Source organism: Camelus dromedarius, chromosome 7 (assembly GCF_036321535.1).
Source record: "Camelus dromedarius isolate mCamDro1 chromosome 7, mCamDro1.pat, whole genome shotgun sequence".
NCBI classification, from domain to species: Eukaryota; Metazoa; Chordata; class Mammalia; order Artiodactyla; family Camelidae; genus Camelus; species Camelus dromedarius.
In genome coordinates, this window is record NC_087442.1 from 29,164,594 (window position 1) to 29,183,999 (window position 19,406).

At 42.7% G+C, this 19,406-nt stretch overlaps 1 long non-coding RNA gene and 1 pseudogene across 1 annotated transcript in view; one reads left to right on the forward strand and one right to left on the reverse strand.

Annotated features, from left to right (window-relative positions):
- LOC135321670 (uncharacterized) overlaps positions 1–19,406 on the reverse strand; it is a 41,789-nt gene that overhangs the window by 17,858 nt on the left and 4,525 nt on the right. The gene's annotated exons all lie outside the window — the stretch shown is intronic.
- Positions 1,368–2,179, forward strand: LOC116153898 (heterogeneous nuclear ribonucleoprotein A1-like; annotated as a pseudogene).

Consider the following 19,406-nt stretch of genomic DNA (forward strand, 5'->3'; position numbering starts at 1 on the left):
AACTTCGAAATGTGTAAGTGAATTCTCCCCACCTCTCCCTTCAAATACAGGAAAGCTCCAAAGGCCAAAAATAAAGAGGAAGCTGAAAATTCAAGTTTTGGTGCCCTGGTGGAAGTTTCCTAATCTCTCTCTCTAGAAGATTGGGTGTTAAAGGCCATATCAAAGCAGGAAACAAGGTTTCGAGCCTTCCTGAAGTGAGGAATTCGAATATAGGACACAATGTCCAATCCTTTCCCACACAAAGTCAGACCCCTCAAAGGGCTATACATTCAAAATAGAAAGAATCTGACCACTAGCACAGGGAATCAACTGGGAGCTTGTTTGCTATGAAATGAAATTAGGGTAGGGAAAGACAAATCAGTCAATTAAAATAAATTTACAGCTCTGACCATTTACAACTACCAGCCTCTCCTCAGCTTAGTTTGATGTTAGAATTTATATAACTTGTATATTTCAAGAATTGCCCATCTAAGAAATTAACCTAAAAAAATTCTAGGTTGAGGTGCCTAGCAGATACAAAAACGAAACCTTTCTGCAGGTCACATTTTCAACCAGGCTGCAGAGGATTCTCAAAGGTAAAACTTCACCAAACCTCAGTTTATAATCTAAAATTACAAAACAGGCCACAGAATAAGCCTCCAAGAGTCACAGAAAAAACAGACCATAGACTTAGATACTCAAGAACATCAGATAATATCTAACTACTATATATAAAATAGATAAACAACAAGGTCCTGCTGTATAGCACAGGGAACTATAGTCAATACCTTGTAATAGCCTAGAATGAAAAAATATGAAAAGGAATATATTTATGTGTGTGTATGTATAACTGAATCACTATGCTGTACACCAGAAATTAACGTAACATTGTAAACCAACTATACTGCAATAAAAAAGAATATCAGATGATAAAATTGTTATACACAGACTATAATACAAATCTGTTTAGGGATGATAAAATAAAATTCAAAGTGAATAATAAACATGAATAAGGCACATAATACTTAAAGGAAAAAGATTAAGCTAAAAGATAATTGAAAAACAATTTTAAAAAACACCAAGAAATTAAAAATATGAGCACTGATGTTAAAAAAGTTAAGTGATATTCTACCTGTGGCCACAGCTGAGGGAGCATCGTTAAAGCCTTCCTTCTGCTGCCGTCATGTCTAATTCAGTCTCTCAAAGAGCCTGAAGAGCTGCATAAGCTTTTTATCAAAGGTTTGAACTTTAAATAAACCAGTGAGAGCCTGAGGAGCCGTGGGGAACACCGACAGGTTGTGTGGTAAATGGAAGACCCAAGTACCAAGCACTCCACAAGCTTTGGGTGTTTGAAGTAAGCCCCTGTGGTGCAAGCAGATGCATCATGCATGCAAGGCCACACAGGTGGAGGGAAGAGCTGTGGACCAGAGAAGGCTGTCTCAAGAGGAAGTCTTCAAAGACCAGGTGCTCAGTTACCTATGAAAACGCCTTTGACAGTAGCATTGAAGAAGACACTGAAGAGCTTCATGTAAGAGCTTCTGAGCAGTATAGGAAGCGTGAAATGACTGAAATCATTACTGACTACGGTAGTGACAAGAAGAGAGCCTTTGCTTTTGTAACCTTCAGGGACCATAACTCCATGGATAAGACTGTCATTCAGAAATACCTACCATATTGTGAATAGCCATAACTGTGAAGCAAGGAGAGGCCTGGCTAAGAGATGGCCAGTGCCTCATCTAGGTCAAAGTGGTTCTGAAAACTTTGGCAGTGGTTGTGGAGGTTGTTTTGGGGGAATGACGACTTTGGTCACGGAGGAAACTTCAGTGGATGTGATGGCTTTGGTGGCAGCCTTGTTGGTGGTGGACTTGATGGCAATGGTGGATTTGGTAATAATGGAAGCAGTTTTAGAAATTTACATCAATCAATCCTCAAATTCTGGAGCCATAAAAGAAGGAAAATTTGGAGGAAGAAGCTCTGGTCCTTATGATGGTGAAGGCAAACACTTCACCAAACCACAAAACCAAGATGGTGTTCTAGCAATACAGGTAGTTGTAGCAGTGGGAGAAGACTTTAATTACAACCAAGAAAAAAAGCTTAACAGAATAGAAGAGTCAGAGGTTACAGGTTACAATAAGTTTGTGAATGCAGTCAACCATAGGGGCAAGCCTAACTGCTACCAGAAAAAAAAAAAAGGACTGTATTTGAGATTTACTATGTAACCAGTATTTTAGTTCTGATCTCTGGAAAGTACAAAGCATTCCAACAAAAAGTTATAAGGTAGGCGTTTTTGTTGTCATTCACATGTTGTTGATTGCTAAATGTAATACTGTGATCATAATGCTCATTAAATGTGTCTTTAAAAAAACTCAATGAATGTGGTGAATAGAAAAATAGATAAAGCTAAAGAGAGTTAGTAAAGCAGAAGATAGACTTAAGGAGATTACTCAGAATGCTGTCCAAGACATAAATAAATGGAAAATGTGAAAGAAGTTAAGAGACATGGAAGATAGAATGAAAACCTCTATTATATGTTTAATAATAGGAATTTCAGAAAGAAAAAAGAGAAAATGGGAAAGATGCACATTTTCCACAATGGATGATAAGTATAAACCTTTAGTTTTAAGAAGCACTAGTTCCAAGTAGTAAAAACAAAATAAATCCAAATCAAAAAATATTGTAGAGAAAGTGCAGAGAGTAGAAAAGAAGAGAAGATAATAAAAGCTACCAGGGAGAAAAGACAAGTTACCTACAAAAGACCGAAACGCAGACTTTTCCAAAGCAATGAAACAAGAAGGCAGTGGAATATTTTCAAAGCCCTGAAAGAAAACAGATATCAAGCTATAAATTTATATCCAGCTGAAGTATCACTAAAGAACAAAAATAAAATTAAGACATTTTCAGACAGACAAAATCTACCAAGATAGATCCTTTCTATAGGAACTTCGGGAGAAAGAAAATATATTCCAAAAAAATGCAAGATGAAATGTTGAGCAAAGAAATTTGTACACATGCAGTTAAATTTACAGTAACGGATATATGAAAATAAATAGTAATTACTAATGTCTGGTAGCAAAACAAGATGACATAAATATTGGCAACAATATCCAGATGGGAGGGGAGTGATAAAATTTAAGCATTTTAAGTTTTTTGTATTTTTGAGGAGGGTAGAAAAATTAATAAACTTTAGATACTGTTAAGTAAGCATGTTAAAATTTGAATGATAACCATTAAAAATGCATAATTTCCTGTCTAGTAAAGGAATAAAAATAATTTTTAAAACTCTTTAATCAATCTAAGAGGAGAACAGATTTGTAGGCGTGGATGTGGGGAGGTCTTAGATGGAGAGTGGGGACACTGCTAAGGATTCTATTACTTGCAATAGCAATAAAAAATATCTAGTTATAAAAATAATTACTGTACAGAACTATCAGGAAAAAACCCCAATAATCTTTAGTAATGGAAATAAGAGATACTTTGAATGAATGGAGAGATTACCATAGAAAGACCTAATATTGTAAAATATCAACTTTTTACTAAAATTAATCTACAAAGGTACAATTCCAATACAAGACCAGCCAAGGATAATTACGATTATTTCCTTTAGGAAGGACCTCTCCCTGCACCAGTTTTCCTTCTCACTTCTCACTTTTGACTCAACCATAGAGCACGAGGCATGCAGCAGATATTCAATAAATCAATATTCTTTTAAAATAAAGAAATGGATAAATGAATGATTCAACTGTTCTGCAAGCAATTTCTGATGTATACTCTTAGAAAAATCCCCATCAAGCATGGTACATACATGTCAATGTATATCAAGATAATACCCAATTTTGAATCTATCTGCCTAAGTATGCACTTCAATCTCTTGCCAAGGACATTTTGTGAGTTGATTAAAATTGGCTAATTACTGTACAAGTTTTCCTGAGACACAAATAGATGACAATTTTGACATCTTAGTGTTAATCTGATTAAAAAATAACCCACACTAATTAAAACATAGGAACAGAAAACCGTTACTCATTAAATACTTTCTAAACACTTCTTAAAGTCAACAAAACTCTGATTTTATATAGTAATTTTTGATAGCTCCCTATTTATTGTGTGGCACAGGAGGTGTCTTCAAGTAAATCTTCCAATGTATAAATATAATGACCCAGCCACAAAAGCATCAGAAATTCACACCCCGATTAATTTCCTGTAGACGATCAAAAAGATCTCAAATGCCTAATGGTCCCCTGAGAGCTGGTTGTCATGAAACACATAAATTTTAGCATATTACTAAGAACTGTATTCCCCCATACTCTTTTTCACTACTCCCATTGCAAATGAGTAACTGGATCTTGAAAGCTAGTATTACTCATATAACCCTCTTTACCAGCTTTACACACTTTCCCTCAATTTATTGCTTGGTTATCTACGTATCCAAAATAGCAGAAATTCAGGATCTCTTTCTTGGGGCTCCCACCTCAAATTGTCCAAGAACTGAACTAATTGTGTGGGGCTGTAAGAACACTAGCTCAAGGACGAGGTGATACCCTGCTGCGCCAGATCCCTGTACAATCCAAAGCTCACACTTGGGTCTCAAGGGTATATAGTTCTTTTCATTTTCACTCACATACTCAGCCATTGTTCTCAAAGAGTGACAACACACTTTGGTTCTTCAGCCTCACCTATGTGTTTTGCTGGACCCTTCTTGGAGCCTGCATCACCTCTTAAGAAATTCCCCTTGGGGGCTCTTGGGAATCTTCTCATGCCAGCAGATACTTGTTAGTACCACACGCTTAAAAACAGGTTTCTCTAATTTCAACTTTCAGAAAGAAGAGCATGGGGTCTGGCATCCACTCCCGACCAGAAGCCTCCAGGGGTCTTTCTGCAAACTGATAAGCCACAGGAATTTTGTAAAGATTCTGTTACATCCTCTCCCCAGGGTAAGGAGAGTCTAGTGCCTTCTTATCAGCATAACTAGGGCTGGGAACACAAATGATTCCTCTCCTAATGAAATTCTGTTCCAAACTGATTTGTGTCTACATTTCTATAACAAGTAGTTACAATACCCAGATACGTGAGCTTCAAAAGCTAGTCTGTGCCCTGTGCTTCCAGGTAAGATGCTGTAGATTGGGAGGGCCAAGCCTCCTGCTGGCCCAAACAACTCCAAAAAAAAGTCCTTCACTTAGCTTCCTTGCCTCCAGGCCACAGCCTCTCTATCAACTAAAGCTTCCCAGCCCTCTAGGTAGGAATTTTGTGTTAAAGATATTGTTTTTAGTTACAAATGGCCCTTTTTAAACACACCCCAAGCATCCCCTAAGGGCTCAGGGAAGAAGCAACTATCTGTTTCAACACTAGAGGAAAAACTGTGTTGAACTGTGTGATCAGAGCTCCACTCTCTCCATATTTTTATAAGGGAATTTCAAGGGTAATTTTGATTATACTTCATTATGATCATCCTCTGGGTGAACTGGAGCTCTCCTGCGCTTGGACCACTTAAGTGTGATATGCTGCCCCTCCAAGAAGGGCGGTCATACACATAACCTATCTCTCTCAGAGAACCATGGTACCCGCATGAAATTAGATCGGGTGGCAGTCTTGCTCTTCTCATCTAAGTCTAATGGAAATTTTACATATGTCTTTGTTAGTTGAGGCTATGAAGATCCAAAATGCCTACTGGGCTATGTCTCTACTGGCCAAGCAGAGATCTTTCCCTCTCTGGACTCTTTGTCTTGCAAGGTGCTCACCACCTTCCTTAATGGGGCAAACCAGTTCCAGACGACTTTTCTTGTGCTGACAACTCCTTAGCCTGAGGTTTGCACTGGTGAAACCTTCTGAGGTCAATAGAGAATGCACGTGAGGGAGCACTCCAATGGTACATAACCAGGGATGCTGATTTTTAAAAAATAGACTGGGTCCCCGCCACACCTTCCCCCTCACCCCACCTGCCAGATCTCTGCATCTTAGGGGCCCCACCCCATGCAGGCCCCACTCTCGGCAAAAAAAAAAATAGTATCAGGTCCTTTCCCAGATTAATTGAATCAGACACCGTGAAAGTGGGTCCAAGTGTTGGTATTTTTTAAAAGCTCCCCAGGTGATTATAATGAACACTAAAGTTAGAGAACCACTGATATCCAATATCCCAATAAATCCTCTCAGCCACACTGCGATAAAAATGCTTGGATAAGGTAAAATATACAGCAAATAATCGCAGTTTGAGAGTAGAATCCAATTCCTAATCTCCAATCTAATATTTTTCCTTTACAGGAAGTAGTTACCGCTCAGATCTAAATTATCAACTTTACTGAGGATAATCCAGCATGAAGGAGCAGAGTGTGGGGAGTCCTACGTGCTGTGTTGGAGGAATGGGGGCAGTGCAGGGAGGCAGAGGCCACATTCTAAAGGGAAAGACATTCCAGAATTCACAGAATTTCTATTTCTGAAGGCAGTGTCTCTGTTCTGCTAATTTTATAGGCCCCAAGACTTCAGAATTATCTTTGACTCCTACTTTTCATACAATATCTAAGTCCAACCCTTCTTTCTTCTAGGCATCTCTCCTCTTCTTTCTCACTGCCACCACCCAAACCAAAATTATAATTATTTCATAATAAGGCTCGCTGGCACCAGACTCTTCTCTTTTCAAGCCATCTTGCTCACTCTTTCCAAATAAATCTCTCTAAAACGTGTTTCTGCCATTTCACTGCTGCTTTCCAAAATTTTCACTGGTTCACGTTGCCTAAAAGGCCCAAATCACTTACCCTTCCACAAATTAGCCAAAACTCACCTTTCCAAATACATGGCCACCTTTCTAGTCCAACCACCCCTGGCTGCTTCGATGCACCACACTTTCCTAGCAGCAGTGTCCTACGTTCAGACCCCCGTCTGTCCTCCCCGCGCTGGGTCAAGTGTGGGAGGTTGTTTAACCTCTCCGACTACAGCTGTGCCTCTGCCACAGGTGAATAACAACCCTGACTTCATAAGGTTGCTGTGAGGATTCCTGAGGGAATGGATAAAAATTACACACAGGGGACACCTGGCCACGTTGGATACCACGATGACTTTGCTTCAGCTCCTTTCCTCGCTTGCAGCTGCCCCTGTTCCCACTCCCTCCAGGGCGGCTATTATCAGACTGTGGTTTCTCAGCTCCAGCCTCCCCCTCCCCCCTTTTGTGCTCAGGCTGCAGACCACAGTCCTGCTTCCCCACTGCTGCCCCTTGGTGGGCTCTTCCAGAAGGAGGCGCTAGAGGGAGGCCTCAAGGCTGGAGGAGGAAGAAGGAACACTCTCTGTTGGATGTTCCTGCGGGAGTTGTTCCAGCAACAGTTCTTCCTGAAGCAGCAGCTGTGTCCAGGGTGCAGGTTCCCCCATGCTCCAGAACCCGCCTCCCTGTGGCTCTAAGAGACATCAGTCCCAGCTGGGCAGGACCCCTGCTTCAGCTCCAGGATCTCTCCTCCAAGTTTCTAATTTCTAATAATCCCAATCTTTTCCCCTTTTCCCTCTGCGCCTCTGGGTGGTCACTGCTTTCTGCGCTCCCTGTCTCTGTAACACCTCGGAATTTCCTTCATGTTCTCCAGAACCCAGTTAGGAAGTCTCTAGTAAGTTGCCTGTTACTATAACTGGCGTGGTGTGTGTCTCCTGACTGGTGTGACTGACATCCTTCCCAACATTTCTCCTCTTCCGAGTTGGACACACACCTCACCGCCAGAAGGCCTCCACAGCCAGCCCATCCTACAAACTCTTACAGGCCCTCAGACTCACCACAAATGAAAGCCAGGATGGCCTTGCAAAGAAGTTTCTTGTCTTGTAATCCGAGAAGCTGAGGTTCAAAAGTGAAAGGCAGGACCTTCCCCTGGGTCTCTCGTGTCCCTTCCACAGTCGCCCACCTGGAGCGTTCACTTAGCTCAATTATCTGAGGCCCTGCAGCTTCTCCTTCATTACTGCCTTAGTGCCTCACTTAACTGAGGCTGTTTAACTTAGCTTTTGGCATCCTTCCAAAAGAACGCTCCTGCACGAGTCACTGGGCAGCAAACAGTACTGGGCTCTGTATTACAGATGCTGTGTATGTGTGGACACCTCGGAAGGACTCCAGATTAAGTTAGGTGAGTGCATTATGTAATTAACCCAGAACTTGGACTATATAGAATGGCTGCCCATACCTCTCAAATGTTCTCCATCATGGCTAGCAGTGACCAACGTCTAATAATATCCAAGAAGAGTAGTTTTACAGCCTTCGTAAATGCCGAAAGGCCTTCTGAGTTGTTTGCTCCTTAGACACAGCAAAACAGAAGCTTTAATAGAATTTTATAAGAATGCATATCCCACTCATTAGATGGAAAGTTCACGTAAATTCACAGCACAGTTTTATCAGGTGATGTTTCCTCACTGATAGAATTTAATATTAAAAGTTATCAATGAAGTCTTAAAAGGGACAAACATTTTAAAGAGGTAGTCTAGCTTTCAAAGTTCCTTCCATAAGTTTGGCTGTAATAAAACCACCACAAATTATCAAAAGGGGGGAAGCAAATGCAGCATGAGAAATAAGGGACCCTATGAGCTTTTTTTCTGGCAATCTCTGGTACAGTGCATGGTTGTGACCACCTGCCACAGGAACACCGACGAAGACGCAGGGAGTGTGACGTGACTGTTGCCACAGTCCACACCGACAAAGCATGCTTTCCCTGCAGAGCCTCAGCTTCTCTTCCCAAGAAGGTAGGCTCTGCCTTGGACCCATCTGCAGACAGGTCATGTCGACATGGGGTTGCTGAAGTGATGAAAAAGAGGAGGCGCTAGAGGATGCTGAGGAGGCAGGCTTCTCTCGCCAAAAAAAGGCAACTAGACCTGTGATTCCTAATTTCTTTTCATGTATTTGGGAAATTTCACTGGAAATGAATTTGGGGTTCATATTGGCCATATAATTCATTTCTTTTTCTGCTTATTTTTGCTTTTAAATTTTTGCCAGCCTTAGAATTTAGGGATAAAGTGTCCAGTGGACCAGAAAAGCATTTGGAGACAAGATTTAGTACAAACGTGTATTAAGCACACTGTGTGCTGGACAGCGGGGGGAGCACCAAATACCCAGGACAGTGATTCCCAAAAGCTGCTGCACATTAGACTCACCTGGGCAGCTTCAACAAGCAATCAACACATCCTGAGGACTGGGTCACACCCCACACCAACTCAGAGTGTCTGCGTGGATGAATAGATTTTAAAGATCCCCCAAGGTGATTTCAATGTGCAGTGAAGATTGGGAACAACTAGTCTAGGGAAAAGAGCCTGAGCTTTGCAGTAAACCAGACCCAGTTCACGTTCTGGTTTCTTCTGCTTCCCCAGCTGTGTGACCATAAGAAGAAATGGAATCTCTTTGAGCCCCAGTTTTCCTCAGCAAAGGGAGATCCCAACACCCCTTTGAAGAATTATGGTAAATATTAAATGAGGTGATCAGAACAAAGAGCACATGGTACTCAATAGAGAGTTGTTAGTTAAAAAAAACCAAAAAAACTTACAGCAGAAATAAAAACAACCAATCATAATTCAAGAGTCAGCTACATGCTACAAACAGTGCAGCAGGCGAGACGGGAGAAGCAACAGCTCGTTCTGTCCAGACGGCTTCACAGAAAAGACCACTGTTGATCTGAGTGTTGACTTAGACCATGTGGGACCATTTGGGTTGGCAGAAAATGAAGGTAAATATCTTCCTAAATGAAGGAACAGCAAAGGGAGGCCTGAGATAAAGAACAGCAGGTTCAGGTCTCGTCAAGGCCGCCCGTGGGGCAGGTGTGAGAGGCACGGAGGGCGCTGTGGGAAGCGTGGCTGGGATGCTCTGGGGGCCTTGGATGCCCTCCCAAGGAGTCTGAGTCTTTCTCTGCACACAGTGAGGAATCAGTGCTATCTCTGAGGTGGAAATGCTGTTTTTAAATCTGGGTTTTAAGCTGAAAAGAGAGAAATCTGGAGGTAGGCAAAGCAGGCAGAGGTTAAGAGCATTAGGCCCTGAATTATAGAAAGGACACAAAACTGAATGGCCACCTGGCGGTACGAGCTACGGTTCACTGTGGGAATTCGCCTGCCAAAGTTTCTAGGTGTCTGGCTGGTTGGTGGTGTCACTTACACAAGATGAGGGATTTATAGGGTAAAGATGCTGAGCTCAGTTTGAGACAGGTCAAGTTTGGAGAGAGATGGCTCACTGACAGTTGGAAATGCAGGTCAGGAGCTCAGAAGAGATGGGGTGACGTCATCGTGGGTGGGGAGAGTAGCCAGCACATGGGGAAAGATGTGCGAGAGAATGAGATGGCCCTGGGGGAGAAGCAAAGCCAGAAGGCCCTCCAGGACAAGATGAGGACTTTGGGAGAAGCCTGCATTTACATAGTGACAATGGAAGACAGAGATCAGACAGCTTCAAGGAGAATCTGGAGGAAAGAGTGTCTTGAAGACCAAAGAAGATTTCCCAGAGCTCTGTGGTCACGCTGGAATCAGGAAACGGGCCAACCTGGTTTCAGTTTGAAAAAGCAGGTTCTGTTGGAAGAGTTTGGAGGGTTGAAGAAGGAATATGTGAAGGTTACCAGGGACAGAGTGCTGAGTATAAGCCCTAAAGAAGGGCTGGGAAGACACTGAATGGCAGCTTCAGGGAGAAGCAAGACTGAAGATGGGCTGGTTTCTATAAAAACATTTGACCATTCATGCAGATCCATGACATGGAGACGGTAGAGGAAGAGAGGACAATTGATGTGGGAATATTCCAGGGGAGAGTCTGAGGGCAGCTGAGAAGGAGAACTTAGACTTGGAAGACAAAAATAGAGGATGGGAGTTAATGAAGAATTAGGAAAATAGTATTAAATGGTATTGAGGGCCCACCTGAGATGAAAGAGAAACAAAGAGAAAGAATGATTCACCTGAATGAGGAGAGCTTGAGCCACAAGAACAGGAGATGTGACAAGCGAGATGCACGAGGTGAGGGCAGGAGACCAGGGACGAGGGGAGCTGGGGTGACGCCCACACAGGCTTTAGTGGCCGAGCTTGGGATGGGACGCTGGCTGAATTGGGGAGGAAGCTCGGAAGCCTAGGACATTAGTTAACAGTAAAGACAAAGGGTCTTGATGAGTCCTAAGAGCAGGCTTTCTTGGAGAAACTAAAGGGAAACAAATGAGGGGGTGGATATAGCTCAGTGGTAGAGCACATGCTTAGCATGCCTGAGGGCCTAGGTTCAATTCCCAGCACCTCCATTAAAAAAAAAAAAAATAGGAGCCTGAGAAATTGTCTTCATGGAAGGAAAATTAAGACATCCAAGTTTTGAAAATGAGGCAGTTATAAGAGTATGAGTCCATGATTTGGCTTTGGGAGGGGAGTTCCAAAATCAAAACAAAACAAGATGACAGGGAAAATATTTCCTAAGCTATAAAGTACTAATCACTTTTTATATGTTGTTTTCATTCTTTATGGAGTGGATGGGACGAGGAACTGCAGGGCTGATCTGGTGCACGAGTCGTCCATGTGGACACCGAGGCTGCCCAGGTTGATGGCAAGGGAAGGAAGGGAGGGGAACTTTCTATCTATATTTATTAGGGAACATGGAAAAGTGTCCACATATCAAGGGATGGCAGGAAAGAGGATGCTACATCCTAGTCTGGACATGGACCTAAAAAGAAGGATGGTTTAACAAAGGTATTGCAAAAACATCTCAGAAACAGCACTGTGGGCTGAGAGGAATGTAACCCTTCTCCCAGGGGTGGGAGAACCATCTCCCCTGGATGGATCTTGAAGGCAGTGCTTCACCAAATTACAAAGGGTGCCAGTGCCCCAGTCACCAAGGACACCAGGTAGGGAAGACCAGGCAACAACCTGCAAAGTTCAAAGAGTCTGGGGAAAGTTGAACAAACGCAAAACAAGACATCAGTTGTCCTCACAGCATGAAATGGCAAGTCAGCCATTGGTCCTGATCCTCGCCTGTGCCTGGGAACACCTCACATGGACTCAGATGTGTCAGCTGGTTGAGCGAGCAAACCTTCCTAGAAGTCCCCAAGCCAAGTTTCTCCAACTAGAGCCAGTCGGTTGCCCAGATAACAGGCCAGCAAGTCCCAGGGCACGAGGCTGCTATTGTGTGGTTGCTGGTTTCACAGGGTTAGGGCTTCCAAGTATCAACACAGAGACAAAATGAGCTATGTGGGGGCAGAGCTGGGGGAGGGAGGTGGGGAAGCAAGCTGGTGGTAAAAACACGGCATGTGGAAGGAATGAATACAGAAGCAGCAGAAAGAGACTGTCACAACAACAGTCTGGAAAATACACAAGAGCAAACACGGTTCTCGAAACCCTGTTCATTTTCCACTGAAAGGAACCAGAGCTCCTTTTAGGGGCAAAGAAATGACAAAATAAGCTTAGGCTATCTTATCTTGTGCCAGAAAGCAAGGAAGTGATCAAAGAATGATGGGGACATGTCCAAAAGACACAGAGCCAGACTAAACGGGCTCCTTCTAGCCAAATGTGGCACAATTTGAACATCCGAATAAATAATAATCCTAACAGATTGTAACCTGTTGAATAAAATAGGAATTATGAGTCCTTTCAGATACAAATAAATACACTAACAAATTGAAAGTTGGTGAGGAACAGGATATTTACATAGTGTCAAAGTCCCTCCCACAAAATACTTATTACAAGGGGAGAGGGGGAAGAGTTGCCTGGCAGATACACCTTAATTAAGTGATCAAAGTCTTCATTGCCAGTAATCATCCAAATTGAAAACACATGTTATTCCATAGGATGCAAGGAGGCAAACACAGCATCACTTCTGGCTCAGTCCTGGGAGAGACACAACTCCTGAATCTAGTTGTGAGGGCACAGACAAGCCCAAACGAAGGACATTCTACCAAATAACTGACCTTCAGTCTTCCAAAGTGTTAAGGATTTGAAACTCAAGGAAAGACTGAGAATCTGTTTCAGAGTGAAGGAAACTGAAAGGATATGACAACTAAATGCTATGTGTGATTCTGAAGTAGAGGGTTTTGCTATAAAAACAGTAGTAGGACAATTGGAGGAACTTGGATGGGATCGTCGACATGGAGGAGGGAAGTTGTTCTGTGACAGTATCAGTTTCCGTCTTGACAGTCACACTGTCGTTAAACAGAGGAGCGTCCTTGTTTGCAGGAAATGCACACCAGAGTATTTGGGGGTGATGGGGTATCATGTCAGCAACTACACCTCAAAAGAAGGTTTTTGTCCTACTTGTCCAACTTTTCTGTAAATTTTTGTTTCAAGTGTTTTTTAAAAACATAAAATATAAAATGATCAATCTCTGTTAGGAAAAAAAATGAAGCATTGCTTTAGAGTATGTAATGGGTTGAATAAGGGTCCCTCACAAAGGACACCCATGTCCCAGAACCTGTAAATGTGACCTTATTTAGAAAAATGGTCTGCAGATGTGATTCCATTAAGGATATTGAGAGTATCCTAGATTATCCTGGGGGCCTTAAATCCAATGACAAGTGTCCTTATAAGAGACACAGAGGAGAGAGACACACAGAGGGGAAGGCATGTGAGATAGAGTTATAGATTGGAGAGATGCAGACACAAGCCAAGGAGTACCTGGAGCCGTCAGAAGCAGGAAAGGCCAGGCAGGATTCTCCCCTAGAACCTCTGGAGGGAGCAGGGCCCTGCAGACACCTTGATTTCTAACTCCTGGCTTCCAGAATTTTGTTGTTGTAAGCCACCCAGTTTGTGGTAATTGTTACATCAACCCTAGGGAACTAACACAGAGTACTACTTCTCTTCTTTCACTTTGTTGGAAATAGGAAACTAGGTAAAGACTAAGAGCAAGATGTACTTTGGATGTCCTCACCAATTCAGGCCATGGAAGCCGGAAGGACAACACTCCCCCTCTCACCGGGGCACACTGCAGTCCTGAGAAAAATGACTTTTCCAGGTCATATTCCCAAAAAACTCTTCACCATGGACATCTTGGGTACCAAAGCTCTAGTTTTGCTGGAATTCTTCCAAAGGCAGTGGTTCTCAACCAGGAATGATTTTTGGCCCCCAGGGGACATTTGGCAATTCCTGGACACATTTTTGTTTGTCGTAACTGAGATGCAGGTTGCTATTGGTAGCTAGTCGGCAGAGGCTGGGGATTCTGTAACGTACAGGACAATCCATCATAGAGAATTATCTGACCTAAAATTTCAACAGTGATGAGGTTGAGAAGCCCCGTTCTAAAGGAACAATTTCCATTTTCATTCTATAAACAAACAGTGCTCACGCTTCTCTGACAGGATAGGAACAGAAGAGAGGAAGAGGCATTCCAAACACACTTCTGGACTAATTCTTTTCATTGTGGCAAGAAAGATAACATGAAATCTACCCTCTTGACAATTGTTTTGGTAGGCAGTATAGTATTGTTAACTGTAAGCACGATGTTGTACAGCAGATCTCTCAAATGTATTCATCTTGCAGGACTAAACTCTACACCCACTGAACAGCAACTCCCTACCTTCCCTGTCCTCATCCCCTGACCGCTACCATATTGCTTTCTGCGTCTATGAGTTTGACCACTTTAGATACTTCATGTGATAGAATCATGCTATGGCCAGTTTATTTCTCGTAGCATAGTGTCCTCAAGGTTCATTTATATTGTCACATAGGACAGAATTTCTTTTTATGGCTGAATATTATTCCACTGACTATCTATACCACATTTTCTTTGTCCATTTATCCATTGATGGACATTTAGGTTATTTCTGCTTCTTGGCTCTTGTGACGAGAGTGAGGATATCTCTTCAAGATCCTGATTTCAAATCTTTTGGATATATACCCAGAAGAGGGGATGCTGGATCATATGGTAATACAATTTTTGTTTTTTTGAGAAACTTCTGTACTGTTTTCCACAGCAGCTGTACCATTTTACACTCCCATTAATAGTGTACAAGAGTTTCAATTTCTCTGTGTTGCCACCCTAACAGGTGTGAAATGATATCTTGTTTGGGGGTTTTATTTTGTTCTTTATTTCATTGGTTTTGAATTGCATTTCCCTGATGATCAGTGATGCTGAACATCTTTCCATATACCTGTTGGCCATTTGTATGTCTTCTTTAGTGAAATGTCTATTCAAGTCCTTAGCCCATTTTTAAATCAAAAATATTTTTTTGCTATTGAGTTGAATAAGTTCCTTATATATTCTGTATATTAACCCCTTATTGGTTATGTGCTTTGCAAATATTTTCTCCCATTCTATAGGTTGTATTTCCACTGTTGATTGTTTTCTTTGCAGAGCAGAAGCTTTTCAGTGTGCATAGTCCCACTTGTATATTTTTGCTTTTGTTGCTTATGCTTTTGGTATCATATCCAAGATTTCATGGCCAAGACCAATGTCATGAAATTTCCCCCCGCGTTTTCTTCTAGGAGTTTTGCAGTTTTAAGTTTTACTTTTAAGTCTTTAATCCATCTTGAGTTGATTATTGTGTATTGTGTAAGATGAGTCCAATTTCATTCTTTAGCAAGTGGATATCCAGTTTTCTCAACACCATTTATTAAAGAGATTATCCTTTCCCCACTGTGTATTCTTGGCAAGCTTGTAGATGATCAGTTGGCTGTAAATGCAAGGGCTGATTTCTAGGCTCTTTATTCAGTTCAGTTGGTCTGTATGTCTGGCTTTATGCCAATACCATACTATTTTAATTACTGTAACTTTGTAATAAATTTTGATATCAGGAACTGTAATGCCTCCAGCTTTGTTCTTCTTTTTCAAGAATGTTTTGGCTATTAGGGGCCCTTTGTCATTCCATATGAATTTTGGATTATTTTTTCTCTTTCTATAAAAGTGCCATTGGGATTTTGATAGGGATTGCACTGAATCCATAGATTACTTTGGGTAGCATGGACATTAGAGCAATATTAACTCTTCCAATTCATGAATATGGGATGACTTTCTATTTATTTGTGTCTTTTAAAATTGTTTTTCATCAATGTTTTGTAGTTTGCAATTACATCTTTAATCTCTTTCATTAAGCTTATTCCTAACTAGTTTATTATTTTTGGTAAATGGGATTGTTTATTAATCTCTTTTTCAGATAGTTCACTTTAGCCTTCCAGACTCTGTATGTCTCCTAACTTCTTTCCATGTGGTTTACAGTAGGACATGGGCTACGGATGAAATGTGGGATCAAGCAGAGAATCTCGGATTTCTCAGGAGTCCCAGCCACACACCCTTCTTTAGGCTGGCCTTGCTCTTTACAAGTCACATGTGGAGAGGGTGACAACTCTACCAGTGACTACTGTAAATTGTCTCTGAACATACCCAATAAAATATTTCAATTCCAGCTACCAAATTACATTGTACAAAAAGTGCCAGTGCCCCAGCCATGAACCCTGGGAATTTAAGTTCTCACATGATACAGTTTGGGAAGAAAACACTCCTGAAACTCTAACCCCCCACAGCCCGCTCCTGCCTCCTTCCTTCTGCTCGGCATTTATTGACCAGCACCAATGCACCAGTGTGCTAAATGTTAGGAATTCAAGGATGAATAAGCTACTCATCTGATAGGAGGACACAGAGAGACATTAAACTGTGAAGTTCTGAGTGCTGTCACAATGCTATCAGTAAAGAGAAATCTTCTGGAAAAGCTTCCTACACATGACAGGGAGAATCAAATCAAGATTCAGGTATTTCATAGGAGAGACGGATGAAGCATCCTGGAGAGATAAAGTTGAAACTAAATCTCAAAGCTTGGTTCAGTCCCTTTGGCAACAGAAAACTGGCTGTGGGATGTGGGAGCTCTTAGTGTTTGAAAGTCCAGTGTGCTTTTCAAGGATCCAGTAAAACCCTTCTGAACTAAAACACATCCAGAGATATTTCTGAAGATGCCTCGTCCTAAAAATCTACAGGTGTGAAAACATTTCTTACTGAGACCCAAACGGAGCTTGTCAGTGTTGCAGTGGCTGCTGTGGGGCCCCTCAGGTGCGAGGCTGTCAGTGGATATAATGGCAGTGGAGCAAGACAGAAAATGAGGGCCCAGGGCAGCTGTCATGACTCACATTCTCTGTTCTTATTTGGGTCATCTTGGAAAAGCAGGTGAATCACCTGAATGACTCTTTAAGACATGTCTGTGGCTGCGGTGACCAGTGATCATTAGGCAATTTCATTTGACACTTTGATTACAATAGGTGATTAGAACACCTCCTTACCTGTAGCTTGGCTATTTTTAGACGCTAACATTTTCTGGAGTCCAAGACCATGTGCAAATATGGGCAACGATGCTCAAAGGGGTTGGGGAGGGGGAAAGGGGCCCTTGCATAGGAAATTGCAGAAGCAGTGCCACTGATCCCCCTCCTGGTGACAGCCGCAGCCCTGCGGGGCTAAGCCACGGCTGCTCAGCTAATTGAAGTGCCCTGGAGGTTCTCTTTGCCCTCAAGAACCTTACTGATAAATAGCTCTTGACCAGCTCCTTATATGGCTACAACGGGCCCCAAGAGGCTGAGATGTATTTGAGACACAATCTGATTCTCCTTTCTCAAGGGTCTCAGGCCTTCACCTTTGCAGGGAGGGAGACGGCAGTGTCCTCCAGAGGCTTTTGTGCCCGGGCCCCAGGGCAGTCACTTTTCCTCTGATGATTCCCGTTATCTTGAAGAAGAGAGGTGCCTGGCGCTCGTCACTCCGTGTTGGGCAGTGGCTCAGAGAGTTTGAAAGAAGGCATGTGGGGAAATAAGAACTGGCGAAGCTGCATGGGAGAAAAGTGGCTCTTGACTTGTTCACCTTTTGAGGGCCTTTGGGGCCCACCGAGAATAGTCTCAGAAGCCCCCTTGGGCGTGACATGCTGGCTGCCCAGTGGTGTTTATTACTCAGAAGAGCCACACCCAAGGGGAGAATTACTGGTGTTGCCTGGTGCCCTGTGAGAACTCCAGCCCAGAGACTGCACGTGAGGACTTTTTCCCCAGAGGACTGCGGCCCCCACCATAGGCCATAGACGTGAGCACAAGGGAGTTTTTCTTGTTCATTGTTGGAACTTAGTGCATAATGTATGTTGAGTAAATGAATGAATGGAACAAAGAAAGAAGCTGGTGGCTCATTAGAACTTTGTGCTTGGATCCTAAGTGAGCCAGAAGTAAAAATATGTTGTCACTGTGGATTTATTGAAGTGATTAAAAAGATTACATCCTGTGAAATCCTGAAAAAAAATTTTTTAAAGACGCTGAAACACAGATGCATGCAAGCCAGAGAAGACAAAAACTTGACGGGTGTAGAGAACAAAAAGTCATTTTCATGTTAACATTACAGAAGGAAAGATATTGTGGCTTTTTTTCAATGGTCTCATTGTATTCGGGCACAACCATCTCCTGCCTCCCCTAATCAGTGCAGCTTCTCGCGTTCCAAACTGTCGCTGGCCTCCACGGAAGGCCCAAGTCTCTGTCCCAGACAGCTGCCACCTTCTAAACTCCCCTCCATCCAGAAAACTCTACAGAAAAATACGTTCCACCTTCCCCAGGTATGCGTTTCTTACTGGAAGGCACATCTTCCCTGAGGAGTATAAAACAGAAGAAGAAAACTCCCAGGAAAAACAAGGAGCCGGGAATAAACAGACAGGGTTCCCAGGCCCCACGTGTGGCAGCCCATGTGTAACGTGGAGCTGTAACTGGAGCGAGAGCTATTCAGAAACGTGTACACAGGAGTGTAACAAGCTGTAATATGCGAACTGATTTTGGAATATGTGTAATATGCTTAACATAACACTGCAACCAGGGGAGCCATTTTTTAGGAATAAAACAACAAGGGAGAATAAATATCATTAATACAGAATGAGTGACATGGGAGTTCCCAGTGAACAGGGGATTTTCTCCCTCTGACATCAGATTCTAATTGCAGAGGGACGATCTCAGTTGTCACTAACTAGCTTTTAAAAAAATAATGTAAAATAAAATTTGTTAGATATAAGACACATAGGCCTTGGGGCTGGTGAAAAACCATTCTTGGTGGGGGCCCCAGGAGAGTGATAGTTACTGACTGGTCACCACGGCCCAAACAACAGCTCTTAATGGGCTCTCTCAGGTATCGTCACTGGGCTTTCCTTGGATTGCCGGAGGAAAACAGGACCTTTGAATTATGACAGCTGCCCCAATCCTTCATATTTCCCCTTTGTTCAACTCTGTTGGTATTGATAGACAGTTAAGAGGCCCTAGGACCCTCCTGGGGGTTCATGGCGGACCTTCATGGCCAGCACCAGGGTACTCAGGAGAGGACACGGAGCACCAGATGCCCAGTTAGGGAGCACGGCAGTGGTTCCCGGCGGCACGCAGCCTGGGTCCCCCTGAGTTCTCCCTGGCAGGCCCCGCCTGGTCAGGATGGGTGGGACACCCAGTCAACCACACATCTTGTTCGTGGGATCCTCCTTTTCATTTAGTATTGAGCTTGTCCAGTGTTTTGCAAAATGAATATTGTGAGATGTCATAAGGAGTCTTTACACCAGAGGAGG